General features: G+C 43.9%; 1 pseudogene; it reads left to right on the top strand.

Annotated features, from left to right (window-relative positions):
- Window positions 1-13,935: 13,935 nt before the first annotated feature.
- LOC129405331 (U8 small nucleolar RNA) lies at window positions 13,936-14,062 on the top strand (annotated as a pseudogene).
- The last annotated feature ends 380 nt before the right edge of the window (window positions 14,063-14,442 follow it).

Raw genomic sequence — 14,442 nt, 5'->3', positions numbered from 1 at the left:
CTCTTCCTTTGTGGCTGAAGCACGCCTACTGGTTCAGGCTCCAAATTTGGCTCTATGCTGAGTTGTTGGTGAACCTGATTTAAGCCCTGAAGTTAGAAACTATCAGTTAATGAAAAACGGAAGAAGCCACTCGTGTCCAACTCACAATGATCAAAGTGCTTTTATTCTCAAGTTTCCAGAAATCAAATCATGAGCCTTCAGGCCACATTTCTTTGAATTTGGAATGATTATAGGGTCCAAATGATTTTCCCAATGCTACTTCTGAACTTACTGTCTATCTTTGGCCAAGATCTAGTTGAGAGTTCCACTTGGAATTCTTTTCTTTCTCTCTTTTCACATGGGGACATTTAGACCATACCTAGTGATGAGCATGTGCTTGTTTTCTCTCAAGGCAAGCACCTACCTGCTGTACAGTCTCTCCAGACTGACCACTTAGAATATGTTTCTGAAACAACTTCTTCCTTGTCCTCCTCCTCCTCCTCTTCCTCCTTGTTTTACTCCTCCTCCTCCTCCTTTAGCTCCTCCTCCTCCTCCTTCTCTTTCCTTTAGGGGACTGTACCTGGCATTGCCCAGGCCTTACTCCTAGCTCTATGCTCAGGGATCAAACCTGGTAATGTTTAGGAAACCGTAGTGATACTGGGAATCGAACTTGGGTTGGCATTGTGAAAGGATCTGATTCCCTGAAACTCCATTGCCTTAAATGATCCCTCAACTCTAGGCAGCTAAGCTAGTGGGCCCAGGAAACCCCTGACCCAGCCTCCAAATACCAAACCTAGTCAGTGGGGAGGGAACAACCTCAGGGTAACAAGTTCTCTTCTGTGTCTTTGACTTCTTTCCTAAATGCTGTAGCTGTTAGGACTAAGACTGTAAGTCTGAGAACTCCTTTTCTGGAAGGAGTTTTAATTTTTTTTTTTTTTTTGCTTTTTGGGTCACACCCAGCGATGCTCAGGGGTTACTCCTGGCTTTGCACTCAGGAATTACTCCTGGCAGTGCTTGGGGGACCATGTGGGATGCCGGGGATCGAACCCAGGTCGGCCGCATGCAAGGCAAACGCCCTACCCGCTGTGCTATCGCTCTGGCCCCTCTGGAAGGAGTTTTAGGAGAGCCCTTTTAATATGATCACAAAAGCCTGGAAGTCTGGCACATCTGAGGTATGGCCTTAAGCCCTGAGATGGCTGTGCTATTCTAGTGGGGGGTCACTGGCCCACTAGTGGTAATCTGAGGACCCCTTTGGTGCTTTTGGAGCCAATCACCATTCCCCCTGGCCACCAATGGTGATGGTGAAGGACAAAAGAAGGATTTGGGGCCACTAGGCTGGCTGGTAATCAATGGCCATTTATTCAAGTCTCACAGCAATTAGTCATATAGAAATTGTGAAGGGTTGGGGGTAGCAATTACTTATCACAGTATCACTGTCATCCTGTTGTTCATCAATTTGATTGAGCGGGCACCAGTAACATCTCCATTTGTCCTAGCCCTGAGATTTTAGCAGCATCTCTTTACTTGTCCTTTCCAAGGGTGCCACATTGGAGGCTCTTTCAGGGTCAGGGGAATAATACCCATTATTGCTACTGTTTTTGGCATATCAAATATGCCACAGGGAGCTTGCCAGACTCTGACATGCAGGTGTGGGACTATATGGTGCCAGAAATTGTACCTGGGTCTTCTGCATGTAATGCATAGATTCAGTCTTTTGACCTATCTCCTGGCACTGAGAAAACTTTTTGGGGGATTCTTTGCAATTACTCATAGGTGTGATTAAACATCACCATAACAATAAAAAGATGTAAAGCCCTTCCTTCGGGGGAAGTTCTTCTAGGGGATTAGCCCAAGGACAAAATCTCATCTAAAATCAGCACTCTAGATCCACCCAAGGGTGGGATTCCATCTAAAGGGCATATTGCTTTCTCTTTTCCCAATAATTACTAGCTAAGTAATTACTCAGTAGTTTAGTAATTCATAAACAGTCAGATTAAATTTACTTCTTACTAATATTTCTAGTCACTTTGCATAAACACAGAAAGAGATATATTAAACTTAAAGGGTGGCTCTTCCTGGGGACATCTTGCTGTATATCCCAGACTGTAGACTTCAGGCCAGGTGAGTCTTTCCTAGCCTAGCAGGATCCTTATTCAGTTTCTTCTTTTTGAGTTATGACAGATTTTGTTCAGGACCATGCTCTTATTTTCTTATACTTCTTATGGTGCTTAGCCTATCCCTTCTCAATGCCAGGGTAGCATATTGCTTGCCTTGGGTCCATCTAAGACCTTCTCTGTGATCCCCAATTTGGGTGTTAGGAACTAAGAGCAACTGAGACTTAAGTCAAGTAAATATGACAGATGTCCAGGAGTAAATATTATTTGGAGTCAGTTAACTCCCAAGTTACAAAAGCATAGCATTAGTTGTCTTCCTGGGTCCATAAAAATAGGACATTGCTCTAAAGTACACGATGCAAAGGACATGTAGGAAAGAGAAAAAAAAGATTTCACTTACGTATGCAAAATCCAGAGCCCTCAGAATATTTGACCTACAGGTTGCAAGGTCTGATTTGGGGATATTTGTGATTAGCAGATAGGGGAAAAAGAGCACAAAGGAGAGGTTAGATAAACCCAGAGGATTGGGAGTGCCTGATGGAGTTGGGTGTGCCTTGGGAGTACTGTGATCGGTGTAACTCAATAAACCTAAGCTCCCCGTGGGAGGAGCAAGGACAAACCAATGTTACTCATTTAAATGCTTAGAACTATAATCCAACAGATGGCCAACTCTACTAAACACCTGTTGGAAAGAATTTTATTTGGAGTCATTGAGTTCATCTATTCCTACGTATCAGCTTTTCTTAAACTGGGTTTATGTTTTCAGTTTTCTGTGAGCTTCTAAATGCTACTTCTGGAAAAAAAGTGTGTGTATGTGTATGTGTGTATGTGTGTGTGTGTGTGTGTGTGTGTGTGCGTGTGTATAGGGGGCATTAGGAGAGTTTCATAGGCAAGAAAAATAATATATAATAATACCTAAAGATTCATTGAGGATCTAAAGCTCTTATTTTGTTTAATCCTGATTTTGTCTCAAATGTATCTGTCTATGGATTTATTTTCTTTGGGGAGTGTGGGGGGCGGGGGACAGCCAGCAGAGGATTACTCCTGGTTCTGCACTCAGGGTTTACTCCTGACGGTCTTGGGGGACCATACGGGAACCAGGTATCAAACCCAGTCAGCTATGTCCAAGGCAAATGCCCAACCCACTGTACTATCACTCTGTCCCCTCTGTCTGTAGATTAGTATCCTTAAACTCCAGGGTTCTGAGAAATACAGTTTGGACTCTGCTTTCTAAAGACTATCAGTGACTTGCATTTGGGGGCTGTTTCCTGGATTTCTTCCAAGGCTGTTCCAAGGAGCAGGTTCTGAACCATGACCGCGTGCACATTCAGGTGAATGGCCAGGTTACAGTGCCTGACACTGCTCAGGGTCACCTTAGGTAGGTAGGAGAATTTTCTGGAGCCAAGTGTTGGAAAAATCTTTGTTTCCTCTAGGAACAGTGGATAGCGCTTGTCCATAGCCCTCGGATTTTCCAGTTGACTCTGTTTCTTGTGTTTGATGAGGCCACCTGGAAACACAGCCAGAGCCAGGTGCTGTATCACTCTTGGCAGGTGGGGCTACAACTCTCCCTCCCTCTCCCATCCACGATTCCTGTCTGTGATTTATCTAGCCTAAGTGTCTGGTGCTTCTGCTTTGCCCTTGTAATTCATTTATTCATGTTTTCTGTAAGTGATTCTGAAACTTTAGGAAAAACAAAAGGAAGAGAAAACAGATGAGATCTTGACACCTGAGATACGGCCAGGTGTCACATCTCCAAAAGAACATGATACCTCCTAATCTTCCCGGGCATACTGGTCCAGGCTGAAAACTCCGGGGCCTTCTGGGGACAAAGGTGGGAAGATCCCCCTTTCTGCCTGAAGGCACAAACAGCCTAAAGCCATACCCAACACCTTGGACTTTGAAACAGCCCAGCTCCACAACTTAATCTCATCAAACCGCCAAGTCACCAAATTATTCCAGATCTATAGATCTTGGTCCTCACACCTCAAATTCTCATAGTTCCATCAGCCCAGTAGGAACACAACAAATCTTATTGGAAAGCTGCGGAGAGGCCCACCAAGCTCAGTGTGCCTAAACAGCAACACAGAAGGCTCAGCTAGCACCAACCAGCGCTGGCAATCCTCAGTCAATGACTTTAGGAACATCATTGTGTAATAGCATTGTTGCACTGTCATCCCGTTGTTCATCGATTTGCTCGAGCGGGCACCAGTAACGTCTCTCATTGTGAGACTTGTTGTTACTCTTTTTGGCATATCGAATACGCCACGGGTAGCTTGCCAGGCTCTGCCATGTGGGCGGGATACTTTTTGTAGCATGCCGGGCTCTCCGAGAGGGACAGAGGAATCAAACCCGGGTTGGTCTCGTGCAAGGCAAATGCCCTATCCGCTGTGCTTTGATTTGCCTGAAAGGTGACAGGTTGGGGTGGTGGGTGGAAAACTGGGGACGTTTGTGAAGGAAAGGGCACCCTACTGGTGGGATTGGTGTTGGAACACTTAATGCCTAAAACAACTGTATCATGAACAACTTGGTAAATCATAAAGTCATAATAACATTTCTTTAAAAAAATAAGAGAAAACAAATTAACACAGAAGAAAACAACAAAAGAATTAGTACACGTAGGACAGAAAGTCGAGCCACTCTGTCTCTGACTCTCGCTGTTTCAGACAATGGCAGCCTCGAGACAACCTGGGCTTACCTGAGAACGCTCTCCACTTGCCCTTGTCTCGCCACGTTCCAGGGAGCATGGGCCTGGCATCTAGACCATCAGACCATGTGAAACTAATCTTTTCAAGCACTGCCAGTGACCCATGAAATGACTGCAGGGGAATCAGGTGCCAAAACAGCCCACTTTTTCTTCTAAGATGTCTAGTCTTGGTCTCTTTGTAGAGTCCCACTGGGAAGAAGACTCTTAATTGGAAGTAACTGAGAGTTCTGGGCCCATGCGTTTTAAGCTAGTAGCATTGTAGCACTGTAGCACTGTTGTCCCATTGTTCATTGATTTGCTCAAGTGGGCACTAGTAATGTCTCCATTGTGAGACTTGTTGTTACTTTTGGCGTACTGAATATGCCACGGGCAGCTTGCCAGGCTCTGCTGCGCAGGCAGGATACTCTCGATAGCTTGCTGGGTTCTCCGAGAGGGATGGAGGAATCGAACCCGGGTTGACTGTGTGCAAGGTGAACACCCTACCCTCTGTGCTATGGTTCCAGTCCTTTAAGTTAGTAGTAGAAAAAAATTGGCTCAAAAGCTGAGGCTAAAGTACAGGTTGAGCCTTGACTGAGAAACCTAATTTTTAGGTTTGCAGATAAGTGGAGTGTGTAGGAACAGGGAACAAGGGAATTGATTGATTAGTCTGGTGCCCACCAGTCTGCAACCCCTCCTTCCTGAAAACTGTGCTCCCAACTCCTCTTTTACTTTTCTTCTTTTAGGCCTTGGAGGGAGGGCACTCTCCCTGAGGTTATCTGGGGACGAGGGCCAGTCATACTTGGTCAGTTGAGCCGGAGGCTCAGTGGTAGCCCCCAGGGTAGGAGACAGCTGAAAGGGCTGGGGTGGGTGTCTGCGTGCATGGACTCCAGGGTTGATGCTTGGCTCCCCTAGCCTCTTGGGCATGGCTGGGTGTAGACTTAATGGCCATAATTATCCTTGGGGAGAGCCTCCAAAATATTCCAAGATAATGTCAGGCACTCACTGTGTGGTGCTACTCTGGGTCCTGCAGTGCCAGGGGCTACCAGGGCCATTCCCAGTGCTGCTCAGGGGACCATGCAGTGCTCAGGATTGAACAAGGGTCCTTGTGCATGTAACTTTTGTGCTCCTGATCCCTAAACTCTCTCTTCTCTCTCTCTCTCTCTCTCTCTCTCTCTCTCTCTCCCCTCCCTCTCCTCCCCCCCCCTCTCTCTCTCTGGCCTTTTTCTGATTTTTTTAAGGGAAAGCGTTTTTTTTTTTTTTCTTCTTGAGTCACACGCACACCCAGCGATGCACAGGGGTTACTCCTGGCTCATGCACTCAGGAATTACTCCTGGCACTTCTCAGGGGATCATATGGGATTCTGGGAATCGAACCCGGGTCGGTTGCATGCAAGGCAAATGCCCTACCCGCTGTGCTATCGCTCCAGCCCCAAAGGGAAAGTTTTCACTTCTCAAGCTTTCACTCATTTTTTTTTCTTTTTGGGTCACATCTGGCACTGCACAGGGGTTACTCCTGGCTCTGCACTCAGGAATCACCCCTGGCGATGCTTAGGGGACCATATGGGATGCTGGGAATCAAACCTGGGTCGGCCGCATGCAAGGCAAACGCCCTACCCACTGTACTACTGCTCCAGCCCCTCACTAATTTTTTTTTTCTTTCACTGAGCTGCAGATCAAATCCAGGACCTCACACATGCCAGGCAATGTGAGCCCCATCCACAAGGAGCTCAATTTCCATCCTCTTTTTCTCTTTCTCTCTTTAAAACATCTTGTAGAAAATACTCTTGTTGGAAAACCTAGAGACAAGTCTAATATGCATACAGACATAAGAGTAAACCAATGGTGATATATCCAACCATATATTTCTTAGCAACGTAAAAAAGGATGAATTACTCATATCAGCACCTTTAATAAATCTTGAAAAATAAGGCACACAAAGTTACTCAGGAGGAAGCTATGTAGACACTTGGGAAGAACCTAGTAATATTCTAAAATATGCAAATGAATCCACTATTAGTGGAAAGTACATAACAGTTGTTTGGCAGGCAGGAAGAGACCAGAAACCTTCTGAAGGGTGGGGCTGGAGGGATAGCACAGTGGGTAGGGCGTTTGCCTTGCACACGGCCGACCCGGGTTTGAATTCCAGCATCCCATATGGTCCCCCGAGCACCGCCAGGGATAATTCCTGAGTGCAGAGCCAAGAGTAACCCCTGTGCATTGATGGGTGTGACCCAAAAAGAAAAAAAAAACCTTCTGAAGGGTGATAGGCAAATATGGGGAGGGGAGGACACCTTCATTTCCACAAATGTGCTGATAACTGACTGGGTTTATATGAATGTGAAAATGTAGCAAATAGATCAATAGACCTTATTAAAATCTTAAACTATGGCTTAAAAAAAAATCCGTGCTTTGTGGAAAATGAGTCTGGCAAACCTGTACTGACTCCACCATCTCCTTCCTTATAGCCCAGAAGGGATTCCTTGTTTCAGGGGGAAAACTAATGGTGAGCTATGAGAGCCATTTCCACCTGAGTCAACAGAAACGCAGGTTGGAGACAAGATTTGCACAGCAATCATCTTGGTGCAAAACGCCCAGGGAGGCTATACTAATCCACAAAATATGGTTTTATCTCATGACCTCATCTACACGGGATCCAAACATTCTGGTTTGATCTCCAGAATCACATAGGATTCTCCTCTCTCTCCTAACACTGCCAGAAGTGATTCCTGAACCCAGAGCCAAGAACAAGTTCTGAGCACTACCCTCTGTGGCTCCAAACATCCCCACCCACCCTGCATTTGATAAAATGTCTATCAAAACTTTACATAAATACAGGTTCCAAGGGGTGAAAAATCTTTTTTTTAATCAATATATAATTAAGGCTTTTATTTAATTTCTGTAAATTCTTTTTTTAAAATTTTTTTTATTGAGTCACCATGTGGAAAGTTACAAAGTTTTCAGGTTTAAGTCTCAGTTATACAATGCTCGAACACCCATCCCTTCACCAGTGCACATATTCTACCACCAAGAATCACAGTATAGCTCCACCCCATCCCCCCACACCCCTAGCCCCCCCACCACCCCTAGCCCTCCCCCTTGCCTGTGTAACTGATAAATTTCACTTTACTTTCACTTTGATTGCATTCAATATTTCAACAGAACTCACTATTATAGTTTGGAGAGTCAAGGGGGGGGAAATCTTTATCGATAAAAAGGAAAATAACTATGGGGAGATGTAGAACACCTAAAGCATGCCATAATAATTATTATTTCCCCTTATAGAAAAAATAAATATCAACAAATTATATTTATTTGGCATGTTGGTGCCTCATTAAAAGTATTATCACAGGGGCTGGAACAATAGCATAGCAGGTGGGGCGTTTGCCTTGCATGTGGCTGATCCGGGTTCAATTCCCAGCTTCCCATATGGTCCCCCGAGCAACGCCAGGAGTAATTCCCTGAGTGCATGAACCAGGCATGAACCAGAGTAACCCCTGTGCATTGCCAGGTGTGACCCAACAAGCCAAAAAAAAAAAGTATTATACATAAAGAGAAATGCTTTACCTTCTTAACATAAATGTGAATATGAATCTTATAAAGACTGTGTGGAATTTCTGATTATCTGTTATGTGGTTATTTGTTATGTGGTTCTGAATGTTATTCTAGGAGATCCTTTCTTACAAAATTGAGCAAACTTCTGTGTCAATTGTGTTATAATAGTCTTTAGCTGTGAGTATTCTAAAGCCTTTTGCTATTTACAGAATTGTTTGAATGTTTTTGTTTAGAGAAGTCTAAGGGAAAAGACTTGCATAGACTGCAGACTACAGAATTATTATGGAATGAATATGAAATTCCAGAATCTGTAAGAAATCTGGACTTTCATAAATTTCAGGAGATTAAGATTTTCCACATAGAAATGAATGGACTATTCAGACACTTTAAGATAAAGATTGAAAAAAATCTTTAAATCTGAAACTGTATGCTTAACTTTTTTGCATATTAAAATGCTTTTCCTTCTTAAAGCTGTTACCTGCAGCTACTTGCATCTTATTGTGAGTAAAACTGAAAGGCTTAGCTTTTCACTCTTCCCACACCTTTCAAAACCTTTAGTGTCTGTTGTTTCAGATTTTGACTATTGTCAATAGTGCTGCAATGAACTTAGAAGTGCAAATGTCTTTTCTGTAGTGTGTTTTTGGGCCCCCGGGGTATATTCCCAGAAGTGTTATTGCTTGGTCATATGGAAGCTTAATTTTTAGTTTTTTAAGGAATGTCCATATTATTTTCCAAAAATTCCGGACCAGCAGCATTCCCACGAGCAATAAATGAGAGTCCCTTTCTCCCTGCACCCTAGCCAGCACTGGTTGTTATGTTCTTTTTGATGTGTGCCAGTCTCTGTGGTGTGATAGATATGAAAGCTCATTGTTGTTTTGATGTGAATCTCCCTGATGAAAGTAGGTAAAGAGACAAACATGGTACCTGTATTGCAAACCATAACTCCAAGAGAGAGAAAGGGAGACAGAGACAGAGAGAGAGACAGAGACAGGGAGAGACAGAGAAAGAGACAGACAGAGACAGAGAGAGACAGAGACAGAGAGAGACAGAGAGAGAGAGGGAGAGAGACATGCCTGTCATGGGGGCGTTGGAATGCCAGGGACGAGCTGTATGTGAGACAAGCACCTTACCTGCTGTTCTCTCACTCTGGCTCTGATTAGCCAGATTTGACTTGATGCCTCAACTTCCATAGCAATGGAAGGAAAATTAACAGTAGGAATAGAAACTGGGCCCAAATAAATTAATAGTTAAACTCAAAATTTAAAACCAGCAACTCTTCAGGCAACTCTTGGGACCAGAGTGATAGTATAGCGGATACTACTTGCACGCGGTAGACCCAGGTTCAGTCCCCAGCATCCCATATGGTCCCCCCTCCAGCACCACGAGGAGTGATTCCTGAGTGCAGAGTCAGGAATGAGCTCTGTGCATTGCTGTGTGTGCTCAAACATCAAAACAAACAAAACAAAAAAAACAGCAATTCTTTTGGGAATGAAGATTTGTCCCTATTTTGTCCTTTTTCCATACTGTAAGATAAGTACAGATTACTCAAAAACCTCTGGGGGTGGAGTTTATAGAAAATCTGGAGTGTTCCTCAAGGGACAAGCTCACATGGGAATTGTTTGATCATTCTGGTGTCCACCAATCTGCTACCCACCCTTCTGGGAAATGTCCTTCCCTGTTCCTTTTTTCCTGTACTCTGTGACCTTGCCAACAAGATGATTACTTTGAGGCCTTGATCTGCCGTCTTCCAACCTGCCAGTTCGTTGCCAATAAAGCTCTTTTTCAGCCTGTTGCTGTGTTTCTCAACTGTGGATTTTGGGAAGAAGTGGAACTGAGCCTTTTTGGTTAAAACACGCAGGGCTATTTTGTTTGCTTGCTTGTTTTTGCTTTGGGGATAAACCCAGTGATACTCAGGGGTTACTCCTGGCTCTGCACTCAGGAAATTACTCCTGGAAGTGCACAGGGCACCATGTGGGATGCTGGGGATCGAACCTGAGTCAGTCACGTGCAAGGCAAACACCCTACTCCCCTACTTGCTGTACTATCACTCTGGTCCCAGGAACAGCTTGACTGTGTGACTCTGAGTCTCAACCTGTTTTGAACAGGTTGACTCTGTGACTCTGAACAGCCCACTTAACCACTCTGATTCTTAATTTCCTCATCTATCCAATGGGTGAGAATAGGTTTGTTTATATCAGGTATATTTGTGTCCTAAGAATCAGAGAGATGGGCTAGAATGATAGTAGTACAGGAGGTAACCTGGCACATGGCCGGCTGGGTTCAATCCTTGGCACTCTGTATGATCCCTTGAGCCTGCCACGAGTGATCCCTGAGTGCAGAGTCAGGAGGAACCCCACTGAGTGTGACCCCATCCCACCCTTTCCTCCCACAAGAGTCCAAGAACTCAGTTCAAGCTTGCTCCACCCACAAAGACTACATTCTTGGCTTATGGGACTTTGACGTTCAGAGTGGGCCAGGCTTGTGTTGGGCCTCAGTCAGGTGGCTCATTGGGTAAAAACACAAAAGAGAAAAGGAGGCCCGGCGGGGCTGTATTTCTCCCGATGCCTGTGTTCGGTAGTCTCCAGCCGATTCCCCACCTTGAGGGAGGTTGATGGCGATAATGAGGCAGGCGAAGGAAGGAACGGAGCCAAGCTGGTTGGTCTCAATCGCAGTTTATTCCAATCTCCTCTATACACTCCCGTCTCTCTCTCTGCTTCCTCCCCATTCTCGATCTCTCTGGATTTTCTAATATTCCCCTGCCCCACTTGCTCTCACTTCTTTCACCTTGTGCTTGCTTATGTGTGAGCCACTGTGCTCTCTTCTGTCTGTCTCTCTGCCTCTGCCTCTCTGTCTCTGCTTCTGTCTTCCAATGTGTCTTCTGTGTCTTCTTCCTCTGTTTTCTTCTTCTGCCTCTCTGTCTTTTCTATCTCTCTGTCTTCTTCATCTGTCTCCCTCTTCTGTCTCCTTCTTCCTCTGTCTCCCTTGTCTTCTTTTCTCTCCCCGTCTCTTCTATCTCCCCTCAGTGCCCCACAGTCCTAGCTTATATAGCAAATTACATAGGGTGGTGACACAAAGGTGGGTTTAACATCAACAAATCAACAAAGAAGGGTAAGACCATTTCTTGAGGAGATTAACAAAATCTCATCTAAGGAAATCTCATCTAAGGAGATCCACTCAAGGGTGTGATTCCAAACAAGGGTGTATCAGGGTGTGAGCTAGTAATCTACTTAAATAGTTATAGTAAATCTACTTCTAATATTTCTTTTTTTTTTTTTTTTGCTTTTTTTTGGGTCACACCTGGCGATGCACAGGGGTTACTCCTGGCTCTGCACTCAGGAATTACCCCTGGCGGTGCTCAGGGGACCATATGGGATGCTGGGATTCGAACCCGGGTTGGCCGCGTGCAAGGCAAACGCCCTACCCGCTGTGCTATCACTCCAGCCCCCTACTTCTAATATTTCTAACAATGTTATTCTGTATGAGCACAGTACAAGATATAAAGTTTGGTTTTTCCTGAGGACATTCACTATATAATCCAGACCACAGTCCTCAGGCCAGGTTAGTCTTCCTAACCCCAGCAGGATCCTAATCTCGTCCTAAGTTCATGACTCTTATTACCATGTTTCAGATGCTTTCAAGGTTTGGTCACTAACACCTAGAAAGTAGACATGACTCCTTCTCTGGGTGAGACAAAACTAGGTCACAGTGCAGGTAAGTGGCATCACTTGATTCTGTCTGAACAAGCCTGGCTCCTGCATTGGCTTTTCAACTTGTCCCAAGCTGTGTTAGGTCCCTCCTTTGCCTTCTAGGTACAAGACTGAACTTGTGCCTCAGGGCTAAACAGCCCCAAACGCTCAGCCCTCTCTACCACAAAGCTCTGCCCTGAGGGCTTCTCTCTGGAGGGCCTTTTTCCTCTGTTGTCAATAGCCACTAGGCCTCAGACTCCCACATATGTCACCTTCATTTGGGGCACCTACACTCATCAATCAGACTCTATTATGCCCTAGTCTGGTTCCTTCTCCCACTCCTCCCTGCTTCCTGGAAACGTGCTGTGGAGCCCTCTGGAGTTCACAGTCACTTACATGATCAAGTGTCCACATCTTTCCACATCTTGACTTTGGCCTAGGTGCTCTGTAAAGGGGCTCTGACTTCCCTTCCACCATTACTGCTTCTGCTGCCTTCCAAAGCAGTGGATGTTTTCCTTTTTCTTTATTTAAAAAAAATTATTCTAATGAATCATCGTGAGATACATTTACAGACTTACAGACTTTCATGATTGCATTTCAGTCAATGTTCAAGGACCCATCCCTCCACCAGTGTCCATTCCCTACCCCAGTGTTCCCAGTATCCCTTCCCCCACCCCCACCCCTACCCACCTCCTGCCTGATTTTATTTTTATAAAGTTGTTCACAATAATTTATTGAATTCAATATTCCAGCACCATTCCCACCACCAATACACCTCTCCCACCATGATTATTTTGAATTTTTCCAACCACCACCCAAGCCTGCCTCAATAGCAGGTGCTAAATAATTAAGTATGTATCGCTTGTTATGAGTAATCTGCTGAAAGTGATAAAAAAAGTTTCCTTAGAAGAAAGTGCATGAAGATTGTTGTATCTCACCCTGGCCCTTGTATAAGAAATTACTAACATATCATTACAGGCTATGCTAATATATATAATATATACTATATATATTATATACTATATATGTTATATATATACACACATATATATCTCAATGAACACCTACTTACAATTAGGTTAATAATGTGTTTTCCCCCCAAATTTCCCCAATTGGTGGCAAAATACAGATTTCAGTTTCCTTAAATATTATCTTAAATTATCCCATCAAATTGAAGTTCCTGTTAGAGGATGTAGGCATAGCTTACTTATCAACTTGTAAGCAATAGGTTGATACAGATAATTTTATTTTATTTATTAATTGTTTTAGCTTCTTGGGTCTGCGATAGCACAGCGGGTAGGGTGTTTGCTTTGCACTAGCCAACCCGGGTTCGATTCCTCCGCCCCTCTTGGAGGGCTGGGCAAGCTACCGAGAGTTTCTTGCCCGCATGGCAGAGTCTGGCAAGCTACTCATGGTGTATTCGATATGCCAAAAACAGTAACAAGTCTCACAATGGAGACGCTACTGGCGCCCGCTCCAGCAAATCGATGAGCAACAGGATGACAGTGTTACAGTGATATATTTATATATATATATACATATATATAAATGTATAGGTATGTATAGATACATACATATACTAGCATATATATAGCATATATATATTGTTGTTGTTGAAGATCAGTTGCTTTCTACTTTATACCCCATTCGATGTGCTATTCCTGGTTCATGAGCATTATCACTGTATCACTGTTGTCTTGTTGCTCATCAATTTGTTTGAGCAGGTGCCAGTAACGTCTCCTTTGTGAGACAGGGTCAGGGGAATGAGGACCATTATTGTTACTGTTTTTGGCATATCGAATACGCCATGGGTAGCTTGCCAGGCTCTGCCATACGAGATTCTGCATCGCTCTTCTGATCAAGGCCCTGCCCGTGGGACCCAGTACAAAAAAAATTCTCAAAGATAAAAATAAAGGACATGATCATCATGTAGGATTATCCTTACCTGTTCCTTTCTATTCAGAAGGCATATAGAACATGATGATTGGAGGAGTTCACATGATTCGTGCGCGATTATGGCTGGCAACACCCTAATTGCTCTTATCTGGTTCTCAATTTTTATAAAAAGAGACATAGAAGAAAAAAGGGATATAGGGGCCACAGTGATTCCTGAGTGCAGAGCCAGGAATAACCCAAGCACTGCTTGGTGTGACTCAAAACCAAAACAGAACAAAATAAAATGTTATTTCTATGAACTAAGAGAATCCAAGTATTTCAATCAAATATTTTGATAGCATTTACTTGAAATAAAAAATTATATTTAGACATAGAAAAGTAATCTGTTAACAAAAAATATTATTTGTAAGAATTTGCTTGAATTATGGAGAACACTTCTTTGCCGGATATTAAATTAACACCTGACAATTTTGCAGGAATCCAATATTTGGCACTGTAAGGAAATATCTAAAATGCCATTATTTTGGCAATTT

This window comes from Sorex araneus, chromosome 5 (genome assembly GCF_027595985.1).
Source record: "Sorex araneus isolate mSorAra2 chromosome 5, mSorAra2.pri, whole genome shotgun sequence".
Taxonomy (NCBI): domain Eukaryota; kingdom Metazoa; phylum Chordata; class Mammalia; order Eulipotyphla; family Soricidae; genus Sorex; species Sorex araneus.
Note: the sequence above shows the minus strand (reverse complement) of the source record. Positions and strands in the feature narration are given on the sequence as shown.